General features: G+C 34.1%; 1 protein-coding gene across 2 annotated transcripts in view; it reads right to left on the bottom strand.

Annotated features, from left to right (window-relative positions):
• LOC145246085 (uncharacterized) overlaps positions 1–13,853 on the bottom strand; it is a 34,386-nt gene extending 20,533 nt beyond the window's left edge. Inside the window, exons 1-2 of one of the 2 annotated variants that reach the window (XR_013863076.1) lie at positions 13,773–13,853; positions 1,675–5,151 (exon numbers count right to left, since the gene is read on the bottom strand). The gene's annotated coding sequence lies outside the window, so the exon portion shown is untranslated. Of the gene's footprint in view, positions 1–1,674; positions 5,152–13,772 lie in introns of those variants that run through there. The other variant, XM_080107934.1, reaches the window with a different exon arrangement.
• Positions 13,854–16,946: the final 3,093 nt, after the last annotated feature.

Genomic DNA, 16,946 nt, shown 5'->3' with positions numbered 1-16,946 from the left:
GTGTGACCGTTTTGTCCAGCAATTTCAAACGAAATTCAATAACATATCGACTCCATTAAATACAATAAATTTTACATTTTTTTTACAAAATGAGGGAAAATACAGTATATTCTTGTTTCTGGGAAAATAATGTGATTCACTTTTATTGATAAGAAAATATTTCATGAAATTTAAAAAAATCTGTTAATGAAAATACCAGAATTTATTCTAAATAAAACAAGAAAAAATACCCTGAGGAAAATTATGTGGAAAAATTTGAAAATTGAAAGACCAGACTAAAAACGATATTAAAGCTAAAATATATAATACCAAAAATTTATAGTTGATGTAAAAAAAATATCAAAAAACAAAGCAGTTTTAGTTTAATTTTTTGTAACTAATATAGGTTACTACACGTTTTAGAAGCTTATAATTCAAGATGGCTACTGTCAATTATTTTATCGAATCGTAATACAAAATGGAACTATTTAAGATTATTTGTATTTCAGGTATTAATATTCTAATATATGTTACATCTTTTTATAGCAAATGATTCCAAATCTTCTGTAGACATAAAAATAGTTTAATTTAAATTTTACTTTTTTTGATATTTTAAGTTTTGTTTGATATTTGCCCTTTTCTGGAGACAAAATTCGTACTTAACTGCTTTTTGGAAAATTTTAAGTTCAAACTTCTATTAAAAAATTTGGAAAAAAAGTATTACATTATTTTTCTTTTAATATGATAAAATTCATGGTTTAATCTTTTTGGATGAATCACAATTTGTTCCGAAATATTGCATTTTAATAGATTTCAATTAGTTTTAAATCATCAATTTGATTTTCTATATGTTTTATCCAAATCTACTTTTAAAGAATTTAAATTATGGTAAACTCATACGTGTTTCATTTAAAGTTGATTGAAAAAAAGATAAGAGGATTGGGCTAACAGGTTTTATAACCACAAACCTCCCCACTGCATACGTGCAATAATTCCTAGCATGTATGCAAATTAGTAGACCCCACCATCTGATAATAGTCTCCTGCTAATATACAATGCTTCATTTTTCTACATACTATTTCGTAGCACCCTCCACCCCCGCACATAGAATTCGGTTGCACCCATCATGCAGTAAACAAACAAATAAAACACTGGGAACAAAGGATGCGTTTGCATAAATACTTAAAAATTCAAGGGAGATAAGTACATTTACAAAGTGGCTAAAATAAAACTATGTCCTCCAATATTTACAAACACTTTCTGTGGGTCTGTCGGGTAACTGGTGAATACTCTGAATAATCCCATCTGTTTTTATGAATTATTATTTTCTTTACGAAATAATCTAAACATTTGTGTAAATCAAATTACAATTATTTTCTATTACAAAATTAAATTGAGGTGAACTTAACCATATTTTTTTTAAAATCAAATAAAAACTTATTTTTTCGTTTGCTTTATAATTTTTTTTAAAAACAATGTATCACAAGATGTCAAAATGGACAATTCACTCGTTCCATATAGATATATATATTTTATTATAAAAAGTCAATGATTATTTTTTCATTTTCTATATGAAATCATTTTATTTTGTTTATGCATTTTTTAAATATGTTAAAAGTAAAAACAAAATATATTTTTATTGTAATATGAAAAACAAAATCTGAATTTCATTTATCTTTATGAGGTTGACATTTTTTAAAAATTTTTATTAAATCGCATGATAAAAATAAGTCGTCTAAGTCATGCAGAGAAGAGAAACACACAGACACAAGAAAAAAAATGATTGTTTAGATTATTTTGTGATGAAAAAGCTTTTAATAATTAATAAAAACAAATTGATTATTCAGGCTTCATTATTTAGCAGACAGGCCTGAGGAATTAAGCTTAAACTTATAAATCTGTTTGCATGTTGCTGATAAAAATTCGATAATTTATAACTCAAGTTACTAAAACAATTATGATTTAAGAATAAATTAAATTTCTTAGTGTGTGGCATGTTTTACAATCTGTTATTATTAAATAAAAATGTGACTTTAATTCAATACATGCTCAATATAGTCCTATAACTATATCAGTCTTAAAAGCTCCATTTCCTAGGTATGTAGACGTACAACTTTCATAGTCATAATGGATGGTGTATGCCTAATTTCTAACCATTTTTCTGCTATATTAACGATTGACTGCTGTGCTGGATATTCAGCCTTTTACAGATTTTTCAGTGAAGATATTTTCATACTCAATTGTATAATTGTTATTCCCCAGCAGAAATTGTATAATTGTTATTCCCCAGCAGAAATTATATAATTGTTATTCCCCAGCAGAAATTGTATAATTGTTATTCCCCAGCAGAAATTGTATAATTGTTATTCCCCAGTAGAAATTGTATAATTGTTATTCCCCAGCAGAAATTGTACAATTGTTATTCCCCAGCAGAAAGTAACACTTGAATGTAAGGTGGCTCACACTCTCTACTCGTGTGTGATAGAATCTGCATTTGTTATTACTAAAACCACTCATCTTTTTAAAAGCAATAGTCATCAAGCCTTGATCTTGGGCATCCAATATCATTCTCTGCTGATTATAGTGAAGCCATCCTGTTTTAAGCCAGTCTATAGACCCCTCTTTATATACCCCTGTGGTAGTTCATCCAGGAAATACGTGCAACGTTGTTGGGTGGCCCATAATTCCAGTTTTTGTAGTGAATTGTTTTTGCATATTTTTGTCGACTCTTCTGAGCTATTTCTGTTGCAAATTGCTTGCTGTTCTGTTTTGCAAATTTTTTGTACCTGGCGTAAATTTTCTCTGCCTATTTTTCTCTCATTTTGCTCTGTTGGATTAAGTCGTTTTCTTTCTATGCCAAGGTATTTGTACTGTTTTTGTTCTTCTAGGTCCTTGATGTCAGTAAAGTCGATAAGCAGTATGATTTTCGTTTAGACCTCCTTTCCAGTTACAATAAAGCACTTAGCATATTTTTCTAAACAAAATTTTATTCAAATAGCTTTTGATAATGTATGTATATCTGTAAGAGTTGACTTGAGTCACAGGCTGAACTCGTATACAGCTTGAAGTAATCCATGTAAAGTAGGTGGTTGATGTTTTTAGGTTTTGTTAGCGACTTTGGCTAAAATTGTAATGGTTGTCTGCCAAATCTTTCGTATTTGTTTGCATATGGCACATCAAATACGACTTTTTGCAACAGAAGAATCACATATTTTACAACAATGTGGTTTATCTCCCGTATGTATTTTAATATTATTTGACAAACTTGATTTATGTGTAAAAGAAGCACATACTTCATAAGAAAGATGTTTTTCCCCTGTGTGTGTTCGAATATGACACAACAAATTTGACTTATGCGCAAAAGAAGATCCACATATTTCACAGACATGTGGTCTTTCTCCCGTATGTGTTCGAAAATGATCCACCAAATTTGACTTCTGTGTAAACGAAGAACCACATATTTTACAAGAATATGGTTTCTCTCCTGTATGTGTGCGCATATGGCGAAATAAATCTGATTTTTTTGCAAAAGAATAATCGCATACTTCACAATGATGCGGTTTGTCTCCAGTATGTGATCGAATATGAAGTACTAAAACTGACTTCCGTGCAAAAGAAGAACCACATATTTCACAAGAATATGGTTTTTCTCCTGTATGTGTTCGAACATGACGCAATAAATCTGACTTCTCTGCAAAAGTAGAACCACAAATTTGACAAGAATGTTGTTTTTCGCCTGTATGTGTTCGAATATGACGCAATAAATGTGATTTCTGTGCAAAACAAAGTCCACATACATCACAAGAATGTGGTTTCTCTCCCGTATGTGTTTGCTTATGCCGCAACAAATGTGACTTACATGAAAAAGAGGAACCGCATACTTCACAAGAATGTGGTTTATCTCCCATATTTGTTTGCATGTGATTCAACAAAAGTGTGCCAAAACAAAAATTATTTTACAGTAACAAACAGGTAAAAACAATGGTGTTTATGTTCTCTTTGTTTCCGTTTTTCTTTCCTGTTTGTCTTTGAAAACAATACAATCAGATGCTTTGGATTAATATGGTCATTATAGTCTCAAATTTAAAGTCCTCATTTTAATTTGAAGCATTAGATATTTTAAGCCTATTTATTATGCTTTTTTACATTTCCATTTTGGGAAAAAAAAACAAAATAATTATAAAACATTCACATGTTTTTTTCAAATTTCATTAATAAATTATATTTTCATTTTCGTTTTAAACTGTTTTGCACAATAATGTGGATCGTTGCACAAATGTTGTTTTAATTTATAATGAACACATATATGAAGATGAAACACATTTGACTCATTGTTTGGTTTTATTAGATTTATGGATTTTAAGTTTGATATGACAAATCTTTATCTTTGAACATTGTTATAACAGGTCATAACAAAATATATTTGACCATGTTTCAGTGATAAATTGCATTTACACTTGACCGTAATGAGATTTAAATACAAATGGTGGTACAATGGTAGAACCTCTTATACATTGGTTTAATAGTAAATATTTCAAAATACTTTAATGGAAGATTCCAAAAAGCTGAGTTCTTTATCAATTTTTTTTGCCTCTGGTGTTAATTTTTAAATTAGGATGATGTTTTTATCATTCTGAATACTGTATAGAATTTTCATTTGTTTAAACATGGTATATATCGGATGTTTTACATTTATTCATATATACTTTGCAGTACTACGCATATTGTAAAAAAAAATCCATCAAGCATAGTGTCTATATGTGCACACATGTAGTTGCGAGTATAATTGGCTCCAATAGTGACACTACATGTTTCGTATTGAATTGCTTCTTTTTCCAATAATTTTATCTGTATTGTTTATGGATCTGATAAATATCCAGTTAAATTCCGTCTACTGCAATCGGTACAAATTTTTCAACATAAGTGTCATGTTTCATTTGGTTTTGTCTAAATTTTTGTTGTCCAAATAAGGAGACGTTGCAGTGACTTAATCGAGATGTAATTCAGACGAATGCTTGAAACAAATGATTTGAATATCTTTTCATTTAGATATTTTAACTTCAAGAAATTTAAATGAAGAATTTTCTAAGTATTTTTAGACGTTCGTCAGTCACCAATAGAATATAGATTCATTTAAATCTAATTATAGATTTATTTCAATTGCGTCAAAATCTGTAAATAAAAATAAAATTTAAAATATACATTTCATGAGACAAAATTGAATTTTCTATCTTGACTCTTATTAAAAAGTCAACAAATTCGTTATTGATGAAATTAAAAATGATTACATTTTTACAATACATGTCGGTTTATAAAATCAGTTTCTATTTTCAGTAAAACATGAGCAAAAAAAAGTAAAACATCCTTAATTGATGACAAAAATGTTGTAATCATTCTTTTTATGTAATAAAATACTTTTAAGACATCGTTTGTAAATACACATTTTTATTGATACTTTAAAACAATTATAATTAGCACTTTTCATTTGGCAGTTTGGCTAATATTTCCGAAAGTATATAATTAACCAGGTTTATAGATTATAATGCTCGCTTACATTAAATTAACTCGTTGGAAAGACAAAATGTCCGGTTGGAAAAATCTGTGTAGACAAAAGTATTGAATTAGCTAGTTTTAACCCTTAGACTGAACAAAATTATCTGATTAGCAAAATTTTGGTAAAAATTTTAATCTCTAAATATTTGAAGATATTAAGATATATTTTGAATGTGTTGAGAGTCTTTTAATGATTTTAATATTTTTTTATTTTCTTTCTTTTGATTTTAACACTGGATATGGGGAAGCCAAGTCAGCTGCCAACATTGTCCGGCTTTTTATTGAACCCACCCGAGAGCTCTTTATAGCATCCTTGTTGTTCCCTTAAGTGCAGTTGTCTGGATCTCTTTTGCACTTGGTTCAGCAGGAATATTAGTGAGGTAGGATTTCAGGTTCTTAATTTTTTTTTATTTTTCTTCCTTTGAAGATTATAATGCTGGGTATGGGGCAGCCAAAGCAGCTGCCAACATTGCCCCGCTTTTTTATTGAAACCAACCGAGAGCTCTTTTTAGTATCCTTGCTGTTCCCTTAAGTGCAATTGTCTGAATCTCTTAATGTGCCCGCATGTGACCTTGAAATGGAAAAAGTTCATTTTCTTGGTAGCATGTATTGTATGAGAATGAGAATTATAAGGGAGAGAGGTGATAATTTTCTTGCTTAAATGTATATAAGTTTCCATTCTCAAAAATTATTATCATAGGAAACATTTGCAAGGTAGCCAAACTTCATTAGGGACTCACGGCGTGTATTTTATAAAAATGAAAATTTAAGTTATCTCCCCTTAATACACTGATCAGTCAAAGATCAAACTGAATAAATTTCTTCTATCTTTTATCAGTCTTGCTTGACTTAGAACATTTGAACGAGTAAATAAGATGTCAGGTCCCAGTTTGAAATAAACCATAAAGACTGCATTTAATCTTAATATAAAATCAAATGCTTAAAACAGAATCTATTTTGATGATTTTACAGTTGAGTTAAAATTTTTATATTTGTGAAACGTAATAATGTGCTTTGTTTTGTATCGTGCTACTCTGCCTTATTCTTAAAGTTAAGATGAATGATGTCCATTTTGGAACTGATGAAAGTAATTGTCTTATATCTAAGAACAGAATAAACAAGGCAACAAGTAATGCAATAGTAATGCAATACTTGTTGCCTTGTTTATCTGAATTCAATACATCATAATGAGAGGGGTGAAAATTATTTGCTTAAATGTATGTTTCCATCCTCCAAATTATTATCACAGGTAAGATTTTAAAGATATCAAAACTTCATAATGGACGCAGAGCTTGGCATCTCAAAAATAGATATTGCCCTTTTCTCTCTCATAGTAGAAAGAAAAACAAACGAATGAAAATATAAAAGAATCAAAATTAAAAGATGAAAAACACGATTTAAACAGGAAATTATTTAAATAGAAAATCCACTGTAAAAGACAATGAATTTAAGTCACCGTAACACGGTGTAATCATTATTTCGTTCCTCATGTAAAATTGTCCTTTTATTACTTAAGTGTGTGGAATTGTGGCACTGTTTTAGGATCGTTCACTGCGACATTTTTCTAATATAACAATGTGGATACTGAGTCCTTATTTAATTTCTATGGACGTGAGGCTATCATCAGCCATAGCTGATAGCAAAAACATCAATAACATAAGAGGAGATAACGGATTATTACTCAATTACAATGGACTGCATTCAGTCATAGCCAAAAGAGGCATAAAAGTTAATGACAATAACAAAGAGAGATAAAAGCAGTAATAATAATATAAAATAACATGAAAGATAACGAAACATACATAATTGGGAGCGAAAAAAGTCAAAAACAGATTTAATAAAACTCAACCAATCTCCCCATATGGCACAGCTAATGTTCCCCCCAAACAAATCGACAAATCTGTTCAATCATACCACTTAATTATTCAGCTGTTGAATGAAAACTACGAAAGCCATATTGAACATCAATAAAAAGGCGAAGACCTTCCAGAAAATATACAAGCTGACTGTTGATCAACGTCACAAAACCTTTGCTATACAAGAAAGAAGACTAACGGGACGATATTTTATTGTATCAGACCAATCAACAGCATTTTCACAGATAAGAAGAGTCCGTTCAGCCAGAAGGGGACAGGACTGAAAAAGACAGAGATTGAATAATTTTGAGAGGATAGTAGAAAGTTCAGAAGCACAAGGTTTGAGAACAGCAATTAGAATCAAATCAGGACCGGAAAACTTAGATGTATCAAAACCAACAAAAATTCTAGTAATCATCTTTAGCGCAATTACACATTCAATAGACTGATTACTTTTTACAGGAAAATCTAAAAAATACTAGAATAAGAGAAGAATTCTAAACAGAAAGATGAGCAAAAGAGATCAGCATTATCATTAGAAGATATAACAAGAAGGCAGTCAGTAATCACCTTAGTAGCAGCATTCTGTGTCATATAAATAATACAACCTCGTAGAACATCATATAGGAAGTTAAAAACTGTAGCAGAATTAGCAGTAACCAAAATGAGAAATAGAGCTTACCTCGGATACGTCTGTTTTGGGTTAAGTGAAAGAGAGAGTTCTAAGATGGCGTCCATGGGCTTTTATTAGCGTTTACCCAATGTGATTATCGTTGAATCACGTCTGCTCTCGCGAGATTATGCAAATATGTCGTTCCCAGCTGCTATAAAGGCAGGACACTGGAAAGGAGAGGGGGCGTTCTGCAGATTGTGTGTAGGTGATTCTGGCGAGTAGATTGTGCGTGTTACGATCCACATGTCTGCGAGAAGCGAGTTTTTGTTCCGTTTGTGTTTAGTTGTAATTTTTTTGTTGTTTTGCCTACTACAGCCTTCTTGTAGTTAAACTTCTTCCTGTAGAAGGGACGATTAATTGACGAATTTACAGAAAAAAATAATCATTCTCAACATGAACAACCCACATAATCAGAAGAACTCAATGACGTAAATGAAAAAATAAACTATGAGTCAGGAGCAGAATTGAGAAAAGATTCAGTAAAGATGGTTGATGAAGGTCATTATCAGGAAAGCAAGAAAGGATGAGACAGAAAAGTAAAGACGGATTTTACTAGCAAGATTTGGGAGATTACAGATGGGGAGTAAGGCAGAATGGTGAGCCTTAAAATCACTGAATAAATAAATAGACGTTGACAAATGAAGTTGTAATGCATTATCAATACTGCTGGTTCTAGCATCAACAACAAACCACTCACTAGTAGATGTATAAATACAATAAATAGTAAGTAGAGTGCATCAAAAACAACCTAAAAGAACATCTATGAGATTCAAGATACACTAAGGCTGACTGGGATAGCTTCCGTACATTTATATTTGATCTACCTCTGCATTCCATGTTTAAAAAGGATGTGTCCTCTATAGTATTAGACCTGACTGAATGGTTAATTGTAAGTATTGACCGTTTCATACCCTCGAAAAAGTTTCAGCAAAAACCTAACAGCCAGCCATGGTTCTCTCCAGAATGTGCTGCTGCCATTGCGCACAGAAATCACTTTTTCCACTGCTTCAAACGTAATAGATGTATGGAAACTAAAGCCGTTTTCAGGACTGCCAGCAACCATTGTAAGAAAGTAATAAGGAACGCAAGAGAGTTGTATGCTCAATCTGTTAAGTCCAAAGTAGCTGAGCAGCGGCTTGGTTCCCACCAGTTTTGGCAAATAGCAAACAGAATCCTGAACAGAAGCGTGTGCTCCATCCCAACTATTATCAATGGACCTGAGGTAATCTCGTCAGCATCAGACAAGGCCAAACTCTTTGTCAAGAACTTTGCAGCTAATTCTACCCTTTGCGACCAAGACCGCCAACCCCCAATATTTCCTCCTGTATCAGAAAACACGCTATGTGATATACGTATATCTGTATGTGATGTTGCGAAGCTAATCAAAAACCTTGATTCGAGTAAAGCAACTGGCCCTGACGGTATTCCAATTATAGTACTCAAAAAACTTCAACCTGAACTAGCGCCCATAATTACAAAACTGTTTAAACGTTGTCTTAAGGAGAATAGTTTCCCATCTCCCTGGAAAATCTCATCAGTATGCCCTGTATTTAAGAATTCAGGTGATCGCTCATCCCCCTCTCAGTACAGGCCAATAAGTCTCCTGTGCGTCATGAGTAAGTTGCTAGAATCTGTGTTAAATACAGAAGTAATCAACCATCTCAGCAAAAATAACCTTCTTAGTGACACTCAATATGGTTTCCGTTCTACAGCAGATGTTCTTACAGTTATATCGCATAGGATTAGCAAATCTCTCGACAGAGGCAATCTTTCTAGGGCAATTGCTCTTGACATATCTAAAGCCTTTGATAGGGTATGGCATAAAGGTTTACTTCATAAGATCGCTAGCTATGGTATAGCTGGAAAAGTCTTCTCAATTATTAAATCATTTCTTTCTGATAGGTTCATAAGAGTAGTAGTTGAGGGGCAAAAATCAGAAGCTCACAGTATTAATGCCGGTGTCCCTCAGGGATCCATCCTGGGCCCAACTCTTTTCCTGATCTACATTAATGATCTTCCAAATCACATCCTTACATCATTTGTAGACATTTATGCTGACGACACTACCATTTATGGTACCACATCTAAGACAGTAAACGACCAAGTTCTCTCCAATTCTCTCTCCTCTGATCTTGAGCATGTAGTATAATGGGGAAAGGAGTGGCTGGTTACTTTTAATGCATCTAAAACTAAGCTTCTCTCTTTACATCATCAACATTCTAATCCACATGTCATCAATTGAAATGAATTGCTCTCGTCTTCAGGAGGCCTCAAGTTTTGACAAGCTTCTGGGCTTGACTATTACTCCTGATCTTAAATGGAACACATATATCAAATCTGTTGCCAAAGCCGCTGGAAAAATGGTGGGATCTTTCTATCGATCCAGTAGATATCTCACTGCTGATGCTATTCTCTATCTATATAAGAGCCAGGTACGTCCAAGGATGGAATACTGTTGCCACATCTGGGCAGGAGCTGCTAGAAAGGACTTGTCCTGCCTTGATAGAGTTCAAAATAGACTTCGTAGCCTCGTAGGAGATGTCCTTTTCTCCTCCTTGCAACCTCTATCTCACAGAAGAGATGTTGCGAGTTTGTCTCTGATGTATCGTTATTTTCATGGAAAGTGTTCAACTGAGCTTCAATCTATGGTCCCCCCTCGCCAAACTTTCACAAGAAACACTCGTCTAGCTGTAAACACTATCAATAATTCCCCCCACTCTTTATCTGTGCCTAAACCTAAACGTAGATTCCATGAACAAAGCTTCTTTCTTAGAACTGCACGCCTGTGGAATTGTCTTCCGTTTTCCTGCTTTCCGGCTGACTACAATATGGTTGTGTTCAAGTCTAAAGTAAATAAGTTCTTGATGAGCCGTTCCATATAAGTTATCAAATTTTCAAAATTTTCATTACTAATTATTACTATATTGTCCAATTTCTACTGTACACTCTTTAACCCTTATCCTTGAGTGGCCTCTGGGCCTTGATAATGTGGTGATGCCTATGTAAAAAAAAAAAAAAAAAAGATTGGGGAACCATACAATGGGGAGATCCTTGTGAGGAAAAATAGCAAGACTATACAAATGCATGGAAGAGTTTAAACAGACAGGAGGCAAACAATCCTTCGCATGTAGATCATCGCAATCAGTAGAAGAATCTAAATTAGTCTCACAGAAAATGTGAGATTATTTGTGCAAAAGAAATGACTGAAAATCAGGAAACTTTGACCTGAGACCTCAGACGGTAAAGTAAATAGTAATGTGCTTGTTGTGTGGATCTGTAGAAGGCATGTTAAAATAAATAAAAAGTAGACAAACATGAAATTACTTCAAGACAAATAAAGCCTCAAGGAGACCCAACTACCACCATTACAATCCCTAGACTCCATACAGGCTAGCTGAAAAATAAAAGTTCTTCAAATAAAGATACTATAACATGCATGAAAGAAGAATGGATGTACATAAATCTAAGATAATGGCAGAATCGTTAGAAAATAACCTATAGACTATAGTGGAATAGGAACTCCAACGGATGGTAACATTTAATGCTAGTAAGACTAAGCTGCTCTTCTTTAACAATTAAAAGATGCCTCTCCAACCACCGATATCTATGACAAATTACACCATACCTGAGAATCCTTCCTTCAAACTCTTCAGCCTAATATTCACAGGCAATATGAACTGGATCAAATACAATGAGGACATTGCAAAGGTTGCTGCAAAGAAGATGGCTTCCCTCTATCGAGCTAGAAGACTACTCACATCTGAGGGTATCCTGTATCTCTACAAGACCACCATTCGCTCATGCATAGAGTATTGTTGCCACATTTGCGCTGGTGCATCAACCACTAGCCTCTCCCTCTTGATTAGTCCAAAGAAGAGTTTGGAATCTAACAGATTCCACTTTCTCAACTAAAGTCCAACTTTTGTCCCATCGCCACAGTATTGCATCTGTGCCTGCTTTCTCTGATCAACTCATTGCACTTGTACCCCGTCAATGTACATATCCCCAACAAACCTGCTTAACAACAAAATATCACTCGCTCACTGTTGAGGTCACTCTCCTTCAAACAGCAAGACTTTGAAATTTCTTTCCTGCTACATGCTTATTGACTATACTGATATACAGCAGTCTCAATATCTTGTTAATCTTTCCCAGGCATGGTCCCAAATAGTAGCCCATTACGTTCGAGTGGTGATATGCCTTAATAGGAGTGAACGTGAGTAAAAATGAAAAGAAATAAATAAAAAATAATTTGCTACACTAGCAGTGTCAGAAACTGATCTTAAGAATGCGTGAAAAAATTGAATAATTCGACCTCCTATCTTTACAAGCTTATAACTACTTCAAAAATGTAATTCAAAGCTAATTTTTTTTCGATTAAAGGAGCAAAGACCAAATTTAAAAAATAACAGGTTAAATAACAAATTATGCAATATTTGTTTTTTAAATCGGTTTTCTTTGAAAAATATTTGAAGAAAATCAACGAAATTTTAGATACTTCGATTATAAAAAATCGATATAAATTCCAAAAAATCACTTTTCTATAAAAAATACTATTGAATGTGTAGTTCCATTATTCATTGTTCAGAATTTATCCATATTTATAGTTTAAATTCCATTTATTTTTTTAATAAAAGAATTTTTTCAACGACTATTTGAAAAAGGCGCCATTACACAAGCATTTTTACGTTCTTATCAAAAAACCGGAAGTACCGGTTTTTTCTTGTTTGGAACTACGGATGGACAGAAGGTAGTAAAAACCACAGGTTCACGTTAGCCATCTAGCCTTGTGCATGAAGAAATATGTGTTCCCATAGTTTAAAAATAATCAAATTTTACTTTTAGTTTTTGCCTTTAAAAATGTCAAGGAATATTTTTTTCTTTTTTTTTCAAAGAAATACATAAATCTTTGATTTATTATATTTTAATTCTTCTTTATCGAGTGATTTTTTTTTAATATCTAAAAAAAGAAAACATTGAATGAAAAAAAAATTGTCGTCAGCGTCCAATACTTACTGGACAATATAAGCAGAACATAGGCTTCCAATTAAAAAAAATCAACGTGGTTTAAAAAAAAGGGGGGTTTCACTTTGGATTTTACAAGTAGATTTAAAAAAAAACACTTCTTCTTTGTTGTTTTAATTTATAATATATTATTTATTGATCTTTTATCTTCAATTTGTGATATACAAAACTTTGGTGAGTAAATTACTTATTAAAATTTTAATAGACATTTCAAAATGGGGAGGGTGAATTTAAAAAAAAAAACCTTTGTCTAAAATATTATATTCGATTTATTGGAAAGAGTATAAAATTTCACATTGACCCTGAAAATATCGTAAAAATTAACCAATAGAAAAATGTTGATAGATTTTTAAAGTTTAAAAATAGAAAAAAATGATCTCGTAAATTCAATTGATTTCATTACGTTAAAAAAATGGCTGCATGACTGTTTTTTTACACTTTAACATCTAAACATTAAAAAAAATATATTGTTTTACACAACTTAAACATTTCCTACGCAAACGATAAAAGAGTTGTTGATTTCCTCGATTGAAAACAAAAGTAAATAAAAACGCGATCGACAGTTAAAATTTCCAAAGAAAAATCATAATTTTCATTCGCTTAGTAAATGTAGATATCTTCCTTACATTTTTAACGTATTAGGCAAATGCGTTTAAAAGATACTAAATTTATGTAGTAATACTTACTTTTTGTTTTGCCATCTGCTTTCGACTGATTTTAGCTGCTTTTATATAGGAAACAAATTTGACTGACTCCACAATCTGAACTTAAAATTCAAAATGGAGAACGGAAGAGCAAGTTCGCAGAAAAAAAAATGACTTAAGAGGAAACTTAAAAAGAGAAATTATTTCGAAATAAGGTCGATCTCTTTTGTTAATATCACGGATAAAATTAGTTTTATTTTATTTAATATAATTTTGATATTTACACGAGGAAAATATTACAGGCTTCATAATCATTTCTATTTAATTGATGTTGTTAACTTAAAAAGCAGACGATAATTAGACATTCTTCCGCTTTCAATCAAAGATTTGGTACAGGGTGGAACGATAGAATTATCGTCCTAGAAAAGATAACATAATTCTATTTCTGTCTGTTGAAAACCGTTTTTTTTTACTTTTTTGTTTTGTTTGGTTGTTTTTTTTTGTTTGTTTGTTTGTTTGTTTGTTTGTTTTTGTTTTTTTCAGACCATCTACTAGTTGGCCAGATGTGTACATATCCCAAGAGCGATAGGAGCCTTCTATCCTGTTTGCAAGTGACACAATATTCAACAAGCTAGATCAGAGATGCGCCACTGTAAAACTCATGTTCTCTACCGATCCAAGTTATGACAACAGGATTGCCAACAGTCTCAAAATGCAAATCCAGACAGTTCAACGCTTGAGGGCACGGCTCAATGAAGTTTCCTTCCGTGGTTATAGTTTTCTGTACGTGTTTTAGTTAGGGCCACACCATGCCACCTCACATCATCAAAGTCAGCTTGAAAGTCAACATCAAAGTGTACCTGGATGTGCTGAAGAGTGTGGTAATCCCCTGGTACAATCAGGTGGCCGCTGGCAGACTGTACGTACGTGTGGCAGCAGGACACAGCTCTGGCCCACAAGTCCAAAGTGATCCAGGTATCGTAGCCTCGCCACCATCATAGTGAGACTACTTAAACAGAATAATGGTGTGCAGCGTATGTGTGTTCTCTAACCGTGTACTGCAACCCAGTTGCGTGTGCGCGACTGTGTAAAGAGTGTTTCAGCTACGCGCACAGTTCCCTTCTACATGCACACAAATTCTGTAGGCATATAAACTAAACTCTGTCTTCTCACACGGACGTCTTGCAAAGCATCTTACGTTACAAAGATGTTTTTTTTTCATCCAATCGTATTACAAAGAAAGCAAATTTAAAAAAAAAAAAAAATTTCTGACAGTGTTCGTGGAGCCGGTTGGAAATTTATAAAAAGGGCTTTTTGTACCAAAACCAATCAGTCGACCCCCAACCAGCATGCTGTAAACATCAACATCGATTCTGTCCATGGGACCCCCAACCAGCATGCTGTAAACATCAACATCGATTCTGTCCATGGGACGTTAAACACATGAATGTCCGACAATTAATTCTCCACATGGAGATGGACTTTTTACCCTACTGAATTTTTACCATTTTCTATCTCTTTGCTAAAGTAAGCGATGGACTTTTTCTACTTCATTACATAAAGAACATTTAATACCTCATTCACAGGAACATTTTTACTTCATTTCAATTTATTACCTCAGTCGTAGGAAAAGACTCTCAATTAAGAAGAAACTTTCTGGTCTTCTCTTTTCAGTTATTTACGATTTTGAGAAAATAAATTTTGTATTAAATTTATTCTCCGCCTTATCCTTGTTTGATTGTTCAATGCCTCTATTTCGGAAACCAGGAACCAGCCAAACTTTCCACGTGCCCGACCAAATTAGGCATGCATACAAAGAAGAACTCCACGAATGGATCAAAGCTGGGTGGTTAATTCCCTACCCCTATGAGAAACTTGGACCTCCCAAAGGCCTGATCCTGCTGATGGTGGTTGCTCAGCACAAGAAAGTAAAGTTAAGGCCAGTGAATGACTACCATGAACTAAATGCGCATGTTGATGCGTTCAGGGCAGATGCTGACGTTTGTGCCAGCAAGCTATGAGAGTGGCGCCAGCAAGATTCCACTGTCCCTGCTGTATCTAAGAAAAACATACCTGCAGGTCCGGATCAACGAGACAATGTGGCCATTTCAGATGGTGGTGTTTATCGGCAAAAGGTCTGCTTTAGCAGACTAGGCTTTGGGCTGAATGTGTCACTCCAAATAATGAAGACCATCATCAACGCTGTGTTGTCACAGGGAGAAATAAAAGAGGGAACCTCGGCATCCCTAGATGACATATATGTGAACGAAGACGTCTCATCATCACCCATAAGATCCAAACTGGCTGAGTTCAGTTTGATTTGCAAGGACCCAGAACGTTTGGAAGATAGTGCCCGTGTTTTGGACCTGAATGGTCGACAGGAGAACGGGGCCTTGAAGTAATGGCGCGAAACAGCAGTTCCTGACGTGCCCGATGTCTTCAGGAGGTGAGCCGTATTCTCTCTGTGTGGAAACCTTGTGGGACGCCTACCAGTGTGTGGATGGACTCGTGTGGCAATAGGCAGCATAAAGAGGAGGACAAGCGTAGTCACCAAATGCTGAGATGATGAAACAGCAGACAATCTGTTTGTACGCATGGTAAAGGAAACCGCCGCAAGGATAAAGCAGGATGATCCTCCCAAAGGAGACTGGTGCGTTCAGGGAGACGCACTGAACGTGTAGGTGGATGCAAGCTCTCTGGCGATTGGTTTGCTGTTGGAGAAGAATGGGGCTATGGTTGAGGACGCTTATTGGTTGCGACTGGCAAATGGCAATGCTCATATGAACTTGCCACTGCAGTGGAAAGTCAGGAAATTATACATACACACTGATTTCGTATGTGTGTAACGCTGGATATCGGACAGCCTGACAGGCAAGACCATGGTGCGCCCCAAGGCATCCATCGAGATGCTGATCAGACAAAGGTTGGAAACTGTAAGAAAGATGATAACAGAGTACAACCTGTCCGAGGATACGGTACTGGTCACTTCAAATTGCAACCTTGCTGATAAGCTCACTTGGGTACCACAGAGATTGTATGACGCCATGAAGAAGGAAGCTGAGCCGGTACCAATTATTATGTGTTGCCTCTATTGAGGTGGCAGACAAAATCAGGGAGATACACCACAACAGTGGGAACCCCGGAGTGAGACGGACATGTTATTCTGTGCAGTTGACCAATCCGTTAGTGTCCAAAAGTGCAGTGAAAGCGGTGCTC

This window comes from Euprymna scolopes, chromosome 23, assembly GCF_053919585.1.
Source record: "Euprymna scolopes isolate OS-2025 chromosome 23, ASM5391958v1, whole genome shotgun sequence".
Classification (NCBI taxonomy): Eukaryota; Metazoa; Mollusca; class Cephalopoda; order Sepiida; family Sepiolidae; genus Euprymna; species Euprymna scolopes.
The sequence above is the reverse complement of the archived record's forward strand: the minus strand, read 5'-3'. Positions and strand labels throughout refer to the sequence as shown.